Source organism: Canis lupus, chromosome 5 (assembly GCF_011100685.1).
Source record: "Canis lupus familiaris isolate Mischka breed German Shepherd chromosome 5, alternate assembly UU_Cfam_GSD_1.0, whole genome shotgun sequence".
NCBI lineage: Eukaryota > Metazoa > Chordata > Mammalia > Carnivora > Canidae > Canis > Canis lupus.
Genome location: NC_049226.1, coordinates 3,234,206 through 3,249,179, shown reverse-complemented (window position 1 = coordinate 3,249,179; position 14,974 = coordinate 3,234,206). Strand labels below are relative to the sequence as shown.

The 14,974-nt window shown below is 38.2% G+C and overlaps 1 protein-coding gene across 1 annotated transcript in view; it reads left to right on the top strand.

Annotated features, from left to right (window-relative positions):
- NTM (neurotrimin) overlaps positions 1–14,974 on the top strand; it is a 934,064-nt gene that overhangs the window by 440,359 nt on the left and 478,731 nt on the right. The window lies entirely within an intron of this gene.

The window sequence follows — 14,974 nt, the reverse complement described above, 5'->3', positions numbered from 1 at the left end:
CCCTCATAACAGCTGGTTTCAGTGTCTTGAATGAGTAACTGATAAGGGGAAGGGAAGTAGAAGACTCTCGGATGAATCGTTTTTCATAGTGTCAATGTCACGTGTTCCTTCTGTGTGCAGTTCAGATGCATGCTTATATTTGAGTGAGGGCTCACTGCCTTCCACAGGCTTAATGATATCCTATTCCATAGGACAGGGCAGATAGGAAAGGGGAAATCAAGACAAATAAATTAAGAAAGAGATGGGTTTTTATTTATTTTTTTAAGTAAGCTCCACATCCAGCATGGAGCCCCATGTGGAGCTCAAACTCATGACCGGAAGATCAAGACCTGAGCTGAGACCAAGAATTGAACACTTAACCAAGTAAGCCACCCAAGTGCCCCAAGGTAGATTGCTAAATTGAAGGGCTGATTTTCTTTCCAAAAGAAAGGTTTAAAAGAAAAGTCACAGGGTGGCTCAGTCAGTTTAAGCAAGGGACTAGATTTTTGCTCAGGTCATGATCTCAGAGTCCTGAGATTGAGCCCCCACCTTGGGCTCTATGCTGAGCATGGAGCCTGCTTGAGATTCTCTCTCTCCTTCTCCCTCTACACCCACCTCCGTGCTCTGTCTCTAATATATAAATGTTTAAAAGGAAAGCCACACACACACAAGAAAATCTCTGTGAAGAGACTAATAAGCAATATCCATTTCAGCAAGAGTAGTAGCTTTCTCTTTTCTTTTCTTTTTTCTTTTTAATGCTGAAAGGAGACAAGTGAACTAGGTCTTTAATTCAATAGGAGTCTGGGTTTCACAGAGGCACCTCAAAGTTCGTGTTAAGAATGAGGAAGAAATTATATTACTTGGGAGGTAAGTTGCACTGATGGTGATAATCACAGGACTTCCTGAGTCATGGACATTCGTCTTTGATTAGAGGGTGATTTCCTTTCCAACATTGGATAAAAGAAAACTTGGCCATTGGAGACAGAGCAGAATCCAAACAGTTTCTCACCCTGTAGTCACTCACAACTTCTTTGAATTGATCTAACTCTCTTGGGTTTGCTTTTCAGAGGAAGATTAAAATGGCCAAGGTATTAGTTGAGTATGGAACTAGAAATGAGAGAAAAAAGGGGTGCTTGGATGTCTCAGTCAGTTAAACATCTGCCTTCAGCTCAGATCATGATCTCAGGGTCATGGGGGGAGGTGGGGGAGGTTCCTTGCTCAGTGGGGAGTCTGCTTCTCCATCTCCCTTTGCCCATCCCCTCTTCTCTCACTCACTCTCTGTCTCTCTTTCCCTCTCTCTCTCTCTCTCTCTCTCTCTCTCTCGTGCACACGCTCTCTCTCATGCTCTCTGTCTCTCTCAAATAAATAAATAAATAAATAAATAAATAAATAAATAAATTCAATGTCTAAAAAAAGAAATGGGAGAAACTAAATTATAAACAGATTCAGCTCATCAGATCCACAGGAGATGCACGTTACATCTTGGTTCAAGGAAGGCATTTGTTATGAACCACCAGTATGACCTGTGACAAGTTCTAATTAACAAGAATTTGTTTCTGTCCTCTGTTAACTAGTGATAATACTTTTTGCTCAATCTTAGTATAACAGAATACAGCCTTTTAAAGTGCCTGGGGAAAACCTGGATAAAAAGAAATGTATAAATATAAATTACTATTAATGTTATCATTGCTTAATTGAAAAGAGCATTTTCTTATTAAAAAAAAAACAACTTTGAGTTAGAGATGTACTTATATTAAATGAAACGAAATGGATTTCAATAGTTAACTTAGGTGTAAAAGGGTGTTACTTTGGCCTCTGTTTACATTCACAATGTCCAAGTACAAGAGTGTGAGTCAGGAAGATGTGAGATTAAGTGGAAGACTTTCTAGTTTCTGTTTGTTCCTTGTGCAATTCAACGCTATGTATGATTACAGTGTTACTTGCATTTAAGTGCTTTGTTTTCCCCTGGGTTACAAACATCTAAGGGAGGAGGGAGGATAAGAGGATAAAGAGAATTGAAAAGTATTCTCAAAAGGCATTGTAGAGCACATCAGCTGAGGAGTGAGTTATAAATGAATCTGAGGAAGAGACATTTAATTTCCTTCCACATAAGCTTGAGGCTGAACAGAAGAACTTACCGGGCATAATTTTACTTACCAGGAGCAGCAAAATTTAAAAACTTCTTCATGTAGAGGAAAATAATTCAAGTCATTTGGTAATAATTATCTGTTACATTTGTTAAGCATTTTGCAGTTCATTGTTCCCTATAATTTCTACATAATTCAGTTCGACAAATATTTGGTGAGTGCTCAGTAGGTTTCAGATTAGTACTGGGTTTGGGAACATAAGGCTCAAAGAAGTCATAGTCTCAAGGGGGTGACACAGTATGAGATAGACACCTAAGATAAATAAATAGAAGGTAACGTGGCCAATTCTATAATTGTGGGAATCATAAACCACTAGGAGAATATAGAAGAGTGAGCAATTAATTCTTCCTGGGCTTACATTTAAATCAATCCAGAATACATATTTATTATGTAAGCATTCGTTCATTCATTCAAATAGCAAATAATTTTTTGTTTTCCTACACTGTGACAGATCTTAACAGAGTCAGGAAATGGCATGAAGGAAGCACAATTATACACTGAAACAAATTGAATGATAAACAAAACTTCTTTAGGCTGTGGTCTTCCTCAGGGATGCCTTTCCTTAACTGGGAAGGGAACAGGGGAATTAGTAGGAGTTAGCAAAGTAAAAGAGAGAGGGAAAGCATTACAGACAGAAGGAAGGATAATGCTCTGTTGTAGGAGGAGAAATGCAAGTCCCAGAAAAAGGAAGAGTGAGGAGGAACATGGTGTGTGTATTAGTTTGACAGGGCTGCTGTGATAAAGTACCACACACTGGGTGGCTTAGAATAACAGAAATGTATTGTTTCACAATCCTGGAAGCTGTAAGTCTGAGATCACAGTGACAGTAGGGATGGTTCCTTCTAAGGGCTGTGAACAAAAATCTCTTCCAGTCTTCTCATATACTTTCTGGTGATTGGGTGGACATCTTTGGTGTTCCTCGGTTGTGGAAGCTAATCATTCTGGATGTGTCTGTCTTAATCTTTCCTTTTTATAAAGCCACCAATCAGATTAGACTAGGGACCTACCCTCCTTTTAGTATGACCTCATCCTAATTTAACTAATCAGGACTACAAAGCCCTTATTTCCAAATAAGATAATGTTCTGAAGTATTAGAGATTAAGTCTTCAACATTCAAGTGGTGGGAAAGGAGGAGGCAGGTCAGGCTAACACTTTTTGCCTTTGACTTATTGGAGAATTGATAGGTCATGTTAGGGACTTGCTCTTTATCATAAGATTTTGAGCAAAGTGTGATGGTTGAATCTGCATTTCAAAAAGGTTTCCCTGCTTCTTCATACAAGATTCATTACAGAGATTTTGGGCATGGACAGATCCTTTGGAAACTATTGCAGTCATCTGGATGAGAAATGATGGACTAGGGTGTAGCAGGCAGGAGAAAATGGAATGAAAAGAATAGATTAGGCTGATGCTCTAAAAGGTAAAATCAATGGGACCACAGGAGGGATTTGGATGGTAGAGGAGGACAGGGTCAAGGATGACAAGTGGATGGAAGGCAGTGTCATTTAGTGGCACAGGACCATATTCAGGAAGGAAAATCTTGAATTTAGTCTTGGCTATGTAAAATATAAAGAATTTTTGAAATAACTTAGAGGAGATGTTGAGTATGTTGTTGGAGTGTCCTATAGCTCAGCAAAGAGATCTAGGCTAGAATATAAATTGGAGAATGATTATTTTCTATGTTACACTCATAGATTAAGCCATGCATATGAAAAAAAGCATCTTAGGGAGAGGGTAGTATAAAATGGAGAAGGTCTAGGGATATGCTTTGTCGAACTTCAATTCTAAAGGCCAAAAAGAGAGTGATAAGCCTGAGGAAGAGGAGTGGCCAGAGAAGTAGGAGAAAAGCAGCCACATAAGTCAAAGGAGGAAAGTATTTTTTAAAAAAGGGAGAGTGGGGGATCCCTGGATGGCGCAGCGGTTTAGCGCCTGCCTTTGGCCCAGGGCGCGATCCTGGAGACCCGGGATCCAATCCCACGTCAGGCTCCCGGTGCATGGAGCCTGCTTCTCCCTCTGCCTATGTCTCTGCCTCTCTCTCTCTCTCTCTGTGTGACTATCATAAATAAATGAAAAAAAAAATTAAAAAAAAAGACTTTAAAAAAGGGAGAGTGGTTAACAATATAAAATGTTAATTGAGGTGAATGGGAAAGGAGTAGAAGTGGTGCCCATTGGGTTCATAACATAAAATTCATTGAAGTCATGGTACTTTAAGATAACAGTTACTACAGTGGGATGAGAAGTAAATGGGAGGAGAGACAATAGATGAAATATATGCAATTCTCTTGAAAATTTGCTTGACTGTGAAACAAGAAGAAAAACAGGCTATCAATGTAGGATGTACCCATTACCCAGGCACCCCAACTGGGTGATGGGCAATAAGAGGGCACTTGAGCAGCCTGGGTGGCTCAGCCATTTAGCGCTTGTCTTCAGCCCAGGGCATAATCCCAGAAACCCAGGGTCAAGTCCCACATCAGGCTCCCTGCATGGAACCTGCTTCTCCCTCTGCCTGTGTCTCTGCCTCTTTTTCTCTGGATCTCTCATGAATAAATAAATAAAACTTTAAAAAAATATAAGGAGGGCACTTGATGAGATGAGCACTGGATGTAATGGTTATGTTGGCAAATTGAATTTAAAGAAAAAAATTTTAAATGTAGAGAGTCAAGTGAAAGATTCTGAGGATAGATTGATAAAGCCTGATATAGAGAATAATTACTTACACAAAAGAGTTAAAGAAAAATAAACACTGCCAGGTTCTGGAGAAAGCTAGAGGGGGTAAGAACTAAGTGAAATATTGAGAGAGAGAGAGAGAGAGAGAGACTGAGTTTAGCTAAGAGGAGTAATAACTCCTCCATTGTATCAGTATGGAAGAAAAAGATAATGTTTTAGTAGAGATATGATTGTGGCTATATTGTTTGAGGATAAATACAGAATGGTTTTCTAGTAGCTTCTGCCAACTTTTCTGAAAAATAAAATCACCTTTCTCATATGGCCATTAAGGATTCTTGATAATATCTGTTTAATTCCATAACAATTCAATGAATTAAAATTTTATAACTTGACCAGTCTGGTTAATGTTGTAATTTCATATTGTATTCAATTCTGCTTCACCAAAAGAATTTCAGATTTTGGTTTTAATGGCTCTGAATGTAATGGACCTTTAGGTATGGTTTGCTCACTCACTCCTTAAACCTTTTGGTCTCCCTTGGGTAGGTGATGTTCATGCAAGGAAGGAAACAAATGGAAAACGACCATGTCTGACCCATTTCATCTTTAAGGACACACATAGACTCAAAGTGAAGAGATGGAGAAAGATATTCCCTGAAAGGGGAAACAAAAGGGAGCATGGGTAGCTATACTTATATAAGACAGTATGGACTTTTAGCAAAAAAATCATAACAAATGACAAAGGTCATTATATTATGATAAAAAGGTCAGTTCACCAAGAAGATATAACAATCATAAATATATATGCACCCAACATCTGAATATCTAAGTATATTAAACAATTATCAGACCCAAAGGGAGAAATAGACCATAATACGGTAATAGTTGGGGTCTTCAGTACCCCACTTTCAACAATGCATAGATCATCCAGACAGAAAATCAATAAGGAAATGTTGGATCTTATTCCAACTTTAGATCAAATGGGCCTAACAGGCAAGTATAGAACATTCTATCTAACAGCAGCAGAAAACACATTCTTCTCAAATGCACATGGAACATTCTCCAAAATAGATCACATAATAGGTCATAAAACAAGTCTTAGGAAACCTAAGAAAATTGAAATCATATCAAGTTTCTATTCCAACCACAATGACATGAAACTAGAAATCAATAACAGGAGAAAGGCTGGAAAATCCACACATAGGTGGAAATTAGAGACACACTCCTGATCAACCAGTGGGTTAAAGAATTAGTTTTAAAAATATTGAAACAAACAAAAATGGTAACACAACCTACCCAAACCCAAATTAGTCTGCATAAGCAGTTTTAAGAGAGAATTTTATAGCAATAAATATTTGCACCCAGGAAAAAAGAAAGATCTCAAGTAAACAGCCTAAAGTCCAAGAACAAGAAAAAGAAGAACAAGCTTAGCCCAAAGTTTGCAGAAGGAAGGAAATGGCAAAGAGTAGAACAGAATAAATGAAATAGGGACCAGAAAAATAGAAAAGACCAACAAAAGTAAAAACTTGTTTTTTTTTTAAATATATAGATGAAATTGGCAAACCAATAGCTGTACTAAGTAGAAAAGAGAGAGGATGCAAATAAAGAAAATCACAAATGAAAGAAGAGACATTGGGCAGCCCCAGTGGCTCAACAGTTTAGCACCGCCTTCAGCCCAGGGTGGGTCCTGGAGACCCGGGGTTGGAATCCCATGTCGGGCTCCCTGCATGGAGCCTGCTTCTCCCTCTGCCTGTGTCTCTGCCTTTCTCGCTCTGTGTCTCTCATGAATAAATAAATAAAATCTTAAAAAAAAAGAAAGAAGAGACGTTATATGTGATAGCAAATAAATAAATAGTCATAAGACACCACAATTGTATGCCAACAAATTGAGTACCATAAAAGAAACTATCAACTCCTGAAAGCACACAACCTACCAAGACTGAATCATGAAGAAATAGAAAATCTTAATGGAACAATAATGAGTAAAAAAAATGAATCAGTAAGCAAAAATCTCCCAACAAAGAAAAGCCCAAGACCACATGGTTTCACTGGTGAATTTTACCAAAATTTAAAAGATAATACAAATTCTTCTCAAACTCTTCCAAAAATTTGAGAAGAAACTCATTTTACAACTCTAGCATTTCCCTGATACTAATGCCAGATAAGGATCAATGAGAAAATAAAACTACAGACCAATATCCCTAATGAATACAAATTCAAAATATTTCAACAGAATACTAGCAAACCAAGTTCAACAGGACATTAAAAGAATAATAAACCACATTCAGGTGGGATTTATCCCTAGGATGAAAAGGTGGTTCAACATATGCAAATCAATAAATGTGATATACCACATTAGGAGAATAAAAGATAAATATCATAGGATAATCTCAATAAATGCAAAAAGATAGCATTGGCAAACTATAATATCCTTTTGTGATAAAAAATAAAACCTCAACAAATTGGGTATGACAGGAACATATCTCAACATAATAAAATCTATGTATGACAAACCCACAACTAATGTCATACTCAATGGTTAAAATTTGAAAGCTATCCCCCTAAGATCAAGAAAAAGGAAAGGGTGCTCTCTCTCTCCACTCCTATTCACAGCATGGTACTGTGCTGTGGCAAGAAAGGAGAAATAAAAGACATCCAAATCACAGAGAAGTAAAGCTATCTTTGTTTGCAGATGATATTATCTTATATTAAAAACCATAAATATTTTACCAAAAGCTTGTTGGAACTAGCAAACCATTTAGTCAAGTTGCAGGACACAAAATTATCAAATTTGAAGCAGTTGCATTTCTATACAATAGCTGCAGAATATCTGAAGAAAGAAAATAATTCTATTGTTAATAGCATCAATAACAATACTTAGGAATAAATTTAACTGAGGAGGTGAAATACTGTACATGAAAAACTACAAGATTAGGGTTAGCTGATGCAGTGGTGGTAATCATTTTGGAATATATAAGTGTTTCAAATCAACACTTTGTACACCATAAACTTGCATAATGCTATATGTCAATATGACTCAATAGCTTATAGCTCAGGAAAGCTAGAAAAAAAAAAATAAAGGACAATCTCTGCCGAAAGAGAGTTGGTTACACTCCAAGTTGTGAGTCTTAACTACTCATCTACATATTATCTCAGGAAGGGCAGAAGGAGACCCCTATAGTCCAGCCAGGGGAGTTTCAAACCCAAATAACTTCCCTAGTTGACATTAGTCCTTTAAGATCAGGAATCCATTGTTTCTTCCAGTTGACCCTCAGCTGGTGGCAACCCATTGCTTTGTTTAGTCACTCTAGACTCTGCTCCAAATCAGTCAAGTCCCCAGTGAACTTCAACCACACAATCCCATCCCATCCCACTCCCTCATGGCCTATGGACACTTTGGGAACATCCTGTGTAAGTTTCCAGGACTATTAGGAACTTGAAGTATAGTCTGTCATCTTCTTTGGCCATACACCATTCCATTTCTCCTTGGTGCTCATCTCCCCATCTCAGTAATACAGCTCAGCAAACTATTAACTGGGTGACAACTGTCAGACTTATTTCATTATTATGGATAGCCATTGACTTCATAAGAATTCTTTTGCAGCAATCTTCTTCCACTCAAGAAAAGAGAGTGAGTCAAGAGGCATTTTCCTTGCCTTCCCTTTTCCTCACAAATAGTACTTTCCTCAAAAAAAAAAAAAAAAAAAAAAGCTCCTCTCTCTCGCCTTCTATATCAGGATAGAGGGATTTCAGAGCAGAAACCTTCTAGTCACACACTTAAGGAGGTGATTGACATCACAACAGCCATTTATCTGAACTGATAATGTGAGGTAGGCAGTGGTTGATAAATTCCAAAAAATTGGAAAAGATCTACTTAGCACTTTATCTCATTTGATTATACAGGTAAAATAGCAGGAAGTTGAGAATGGAAGCTAGTTGAAATGCAAATTCGACAGAATAACAGAGGAAGACATCCAAGCATTAACAACAGATTCACTAGAGGTCAATGATGAAGTATTTGAACAGACATCTATCTGCCCTACTGTGTAACAGTCTCCAGCCATACTTAGCTGCTCAGATGCAAGCGTGGATAAACATATGTTTGGATTCCTACCCTGTTCAGAATACAAGAGAGGTGCAAAAGAAACAGAGGGGTGAGGCAGTTTGAGATATTTGGCAAGATCATAACTGACAAGAAGGCCATGGAAATTCAAACAACTTAGGAGAAAATGTAGAAAGAGGGAATGTTGAGGTTGAGGGGAAAAAATAGAGGGATATGAACATAATATCTCAAAATAATCTCAATATAAAAATAATATATAATATAACAAATGTAGTATCAAGATATCAGTGGGTTTTAAGAATTTTTTTCAGTGGAAGTCATTTAAAAAATTTGGATAGTAGGATGTTATGGCAAGAGAGTAGAAGCTTAAGTCAATTTTTAAAGTAGGTCAGTTACAGATTGTGACAAAGATTGTGATCTCTATGGGACCAGATCCTCGAGATGGCATAGGGAAAAGGGTTATTGATTTTTAGTAGGTCAAGAATGGAGAAGCCAGAGTTTTGAATAAATTAGGCAGCCTCTAAAGTCAAATGGCATGAGCCTCAAAGAGGCTATTTTAACAAGAAAGTAGTAGTTGTATGGAAGGGGCAATGATAATGAGGAAGGACACATCCACACCTGTAGGCTCTGAAGCAAGTGGTAACTTGAGAAAATATGAAACTAAGTTTGCAAAGAAGGCAGTGTCCTCAGGAGATATCCATGTTTAGCCAGTTTGGGCAGTCAGGTCATTAAGGAATTGGCCACAAAGTCTTGAAAAATTTATAGTGGAAATATTCTAGATGGGACAGTGGAAAGCTTGATGGATAAGAGAAGAATAAGAGATAGAGGAGCAAAGACCAGTGGTGTAAGGGATGGGTGGGGTGGATCTCCTCACTTTGGTAATGACAGAGGTAAAAAGGGGGAAAAAAACACAACAATGTGGTTAGGGTTTCAATTCCAGTAGTCCCTTCAGGGAAGAGTAAGAGAATGTATGTTAATCCCAAATAGAGCTGATTTTCTAGAGTTTTTGTAATGTGAGCCCCAGACTTGTGGTCTCTGCCTGCTAGGAGTAGTATGATAGCAAACCCAGGTATGCAGTCTCTGCACTTATACAGCATGGAATAGTTGCATTTTGACTAGGCCATTGCAGGTGAAGTCTGAGAATCTCTGTTCATGACAGGAGAGGGTAGTATTCACCAGGAGTGTGTTGTTCTTTCACTCGTGCATGATTTATTATTTCCTTCATTCACTCAACAAACATTTTTTTGAATGCCCTCTTTGTACCAGGCTCCAGGTACACATTAGTGGATGAAAGACACAATTACTTTCATTATTCTTAATGTTTACTGGGAAAAGATAGAAAATAAATGACAAGCAAAATTGACACACATAAATGTAATTATATGTTGGAAAAGTGCCAAAAAGGTAGAAGGTAAAATGCCATGATGGGAAATAAAATGCTTCTTTGGAGACTTTGGATCAATACAACCAGAGATTTTTGAAAATTAGATGGACTTTGGCATGAAAAATGTTGGGGAGCATCCATTCCTGGCAGGGGTGCGAAACAGCAGCAGGGCGTTCCTGTGGGTGATGCACAATGGGATGGTGAAGAGTCACTCTGGCTGTTTGGTAGAGAAAGGATTTAGAAAGGCAAGAAATAGTGGAGGGCCTGATGGGTTCAGAATTTATGCTGATCAGTTCCTGGTTGTCCTATTGCCCTTAGATACAACCTGCCTGTCATTTTATCTCTTATGGAGCCATCTTCAATAGCCTATTGCTTCCTTCAAAATATGAAGCCTTGGATTTTCTCCTTTGCCACTTTCCTCCACAGTGATTTCACAGCACAGCCCAAAATCAGGTCAGCTAAGAGTGAAAACAAAAATCTATATTCACACTAAGTGGTTACCTTGAAGTTCAAGCTGTATACAGGTGGGTAAATTATGGATATCTGGCGTCACTACTGAACCCAGCTTCTCATAGTCCAACAAAATAACCAAATGTTATAGTTACCTCCCTGATTTTGAAGTCCAACCATTTTCTAATCTTAAGATTATTCTCATCTGTACATTAACTATCTCCTAATACCCTTAGATGATAATGCTCTGTAGGTGTCCCATTTCAGGCTTTGAGCCATAAACCAGTTCCTCATTGGAAAAAAATTATCTTAGTATTAGACCCTCGTTTTTCTGCCTTTTCTGGGAAGAATTGCAAAATGATTGTGTTTATCATTCTGGAGTCAAATGGCCTGAGTTCAAATTTTTGCTCAATGCATAGCTATGGAACATTGGAAAGCTTTTAAATCCTCCATGCCTCATTCTCCTCATGTGTAAACTGAAGGGAGTGAAAGCCTTTATCTCACAGGGTTGTTTTTAGATCTAAATGAAAGAATTCATGCAAAACCTTTATCACAGCCTCATCCATGTAAATGTCAGCTGTTATTATTGCTTACATTATTATCACCACCACTACATTCACCCCAATCACCACCATCACTGCTAGCACCACCACCTACCACCATCGCCTCCACCACCATATCCACCACCATCATCACCACCACCACCACCCCTGTCATTACTATTATCATCACCATTAGAATCAGCACCACGTCTACCACCATCATCACCTCTACTGTTACCACCACTGCCATTGCCACCATCACCACTGCCACTACCATCACCATCAGCATCACCACCACCACTGTTACTACCATCTGATTCTGATCATCAGATGTCTTTTCTTTTCACATATTTAAAACCACCTCTCAATACCAAATGAATCCATTCAGCTTTTATTACTCCTGTTTTTTTTTCCTTCTGTTCCTCTGATTACTCTAGTTCCTATTAACCTTTCAAGGTATTAGAATATCTGAAGCTCACTTTTATATTTGAAACTATTTATCCAACACAATTAACCATAAAAACTTGAAGTTGGCAAAAGCATTTATGTTAGCCTCACGATGACCACCTGTCTGTCCTTGTGTCTATTTCTACACACGTAAACATGTTTATGTCCAAAGGTCAAGGTTATGCAATCTCCTTAATCATCCCTTTACTTAGGTCTAGATGCTAGTGATGAGATCTCCCAGAGTATGATCCTCTCTGTTATCTCAAAGGAACCCTTTTTTCCTCATTTCCTTAATTGAAAATAGAAGCTTCTATGATGTTGAAGGGCTCTTTTATATATACATATATGTATGAATAATTAATAAATGAATAAAACTATTATGGTTTACAATTGATTAGAAGACATATTATTAAACCAATCTCTGTTGAAGGCCAAGGATAGCCATGAGGAAGCACTAGTCCAATCCTGATAAGAAGACTGCACCATGAGGTTAGAGGATATGTTCAAATCTACATGGTTGGAAAATTGCAAAGCAGAACGCTGAACCTAAGAACATGCCATGCATGCACACCAAGCCCAGGCTGGACATTGTGTGAACTCTAACAAGAGTTCCTGCCCTACTCTGGTGACTTACCCATTTTCAAGAGTTCTGGAGTCTGAGCAGTTTCTACAGAATCCAGATCATTATTGAAACTCCTCACACTCAAATCTCTAAATGTGTAAACTTTTTAGGAGTGTTCACAGCTTTTGTAGCAAACAATATTCCCTGGGGAAGTCACACCTTGAACTCCAGAGGAGAGCATTCTGGAATTGTATTCATACCATGGCTTTTCAGTAAAAATTAGGTCACGGACACTCTCACTCTGAATTAAGGAGAATGAATTTTACTTGACTACTCTCAGACCAGCTTCGTGTTCAGATTATCTCAGGGTTCATAGAAGTCCCTTAAATATTCATGAAAGCATAAAGGATCCCAAAATTAATCTACATACTGAAGGTAGAGAGCAAAGAGGTCTGATTTCCAGGTACATATATATGTGAAAAGCCAATATTAGTCAATTCTGCTCCAGATGAAGATTCTTCTGCATACCAGATGGATGACAAAAGGGAAAGCACTTTGTTTCAAAACCTACTCCAACTCCCAAGTTACCCGTCAAACAAGCCACACACACTCAAACACAAGCACAAACATATCAAATTCTAGACGTTAGAGGAGGAAAAAAAAAGCAGAGGTCATATGTATGCATGATGCTGCTTCTTTTCACTCATGAGTTCAGAGTAATTTTTTCACCTGCTAACTCAATGTCAGAGTCTGAGAGACCAAATTCAGACTAAACTGCCAGGGGACTAAGCATGTGATGTTTGGCAAAGCAATCATTACAAAGAAACCTCACTTCTAAGGAAAGAAACATGGATGCCCTGAGGAGGATTTGACCTGTATGTTTGTTCTTTGATGGTAAAAAAAGAAGCATGATTCTATAGACTCACTGGAAGTAAAGAACTTACTATGAGTTTATTTTCAATCACAACATAGGACAAATTTTGTTGTGATAAATCCTAATGGCCTACAGAAATGAATCTTGACTTTACCCTCACCTGGATATGAGGCAATCTAGTAGAGGGAAACCCGGAACAGGATCTGGTATTAGTTCTTGCTCAACACTTAACCAATTCTGTGGCTCAGATGAGTTCCTAACACTTTCCAAGCCCTGGCTTCCCTAGCTGTAAAGTAAGGAAAATAATAGTAACTCCTTCTCAGAGTTGATTTAGGGATCAGTGGAGGGGAGTGTACGTGCAAAACACATGCACATTCATACGTAAATGTACATTCACATACACATTGTGTACAAATATGTATTCAGGCTTGCCTATGCTTATGAGAATATGCCTTGAACATTAAGTGCTATCCAATGATAAAGTAATTTTAAAATATAATTTAAGCTAAAAGGTATTTGTTGTAATGAGATTTTCCCTTTACTAAGTATGGACTAATTTGCTATTGTTCAGAGGGTGACCAAAACATCCATGAGATGGTAGGATTGGAATTGTAGTTAACACCCACAAAACAGATTTTTTTTTCTCTGCATCAATAGAACTGGTTCACGAGACTAAGGGTATCTATAGCTTTACATGTGAGCCAGAAGGTGGCTATCAAGGCTAAAGGAGACATTAGCTATGACTTGAGATCTTTTAAAAACATTCAGTGGGATCAACGCACAGTAAGTTTTGAGTTGGTTCCCGCTCCCAACACACCATCTTTTCTACTTATGCTTGTATCCTAAAGGAAGGGGCTCTGAAGTGGAAGTACTTGTGAACACTGTGTGTGTGTGTGGGGGGGGGGTTGCAGGGGCACTGCCTCTCACACAATAAAAAATCCACGTATAACTTTTTGACTTCCCCAAAACTTCCCCTAATTCTAATGGCCTACTGTTGACCATAAGCCTTAGTAATAACGTAGTCAATTAACATAGATGCTGCATGTTGTATGTGTTATATACTGTATTCTTACAATAAAGTAAGCTAGAGAAAAGAAAATGCTATTAAAAGTCATAAAGAGTGGGCAGCCCGGGTAGCTCAGCAGTTTAGCACCGCCTTCAGTCCAGGGCCTGATCCTGGAGACCTGGGATCAAGTCCCACATCGGGCTCCCTGCATGGAGCCTGCTTCCTCCTCTGCCTGTGTCTCTGCCTCTCTCTCTCTCTCTGTCTCTTTCTGTGTCTCTTATGAATAAATAAATAAAATATTTTAAAAAATCATAAAGAAAATACATTTACAATATTGCACTGTATTTATTATAAAAATCCACACAGAACAGTACCCGTGTAGTTCAAACCATGTTCAAGGGTCAACTGTGTAGCCTAGCAGGTAAAGGTGTGTTATACAACAAAAAAAAAAGGTAACTTTCTTTTTCTCTCTATAATAGCTCAATTTGTTAGAAGACTCCATTTTGATCAATTATCATCTAATTATTTCCAAAGTCTTTCTCACCAGTTTTATAAACTCACTCAGTCCCCTTCCACACCCTATTGTTTTCTCCCTTTCTTCTTGGGATCGATCTAAGTTCCAGAACCCTTACGTAGCCTCATGGCATGGGGGTGGGGTGAGGTCAGGAGAATATTAGGTATAGGAATTCTCATTTTATCCTGAGAAAAATCCTGTCTCTGCCTTGTCTTTGTTTATTGGCCTCTTTCATCTCACTTTAGGTCTCCTCCCTTCCTGCTCTATCTTCTCTCATTCTTACTTTCTTTCCCACCCATGTCCCTAATCATGACCTATAAGCTGCATGGAGAAAATGTATAGTTT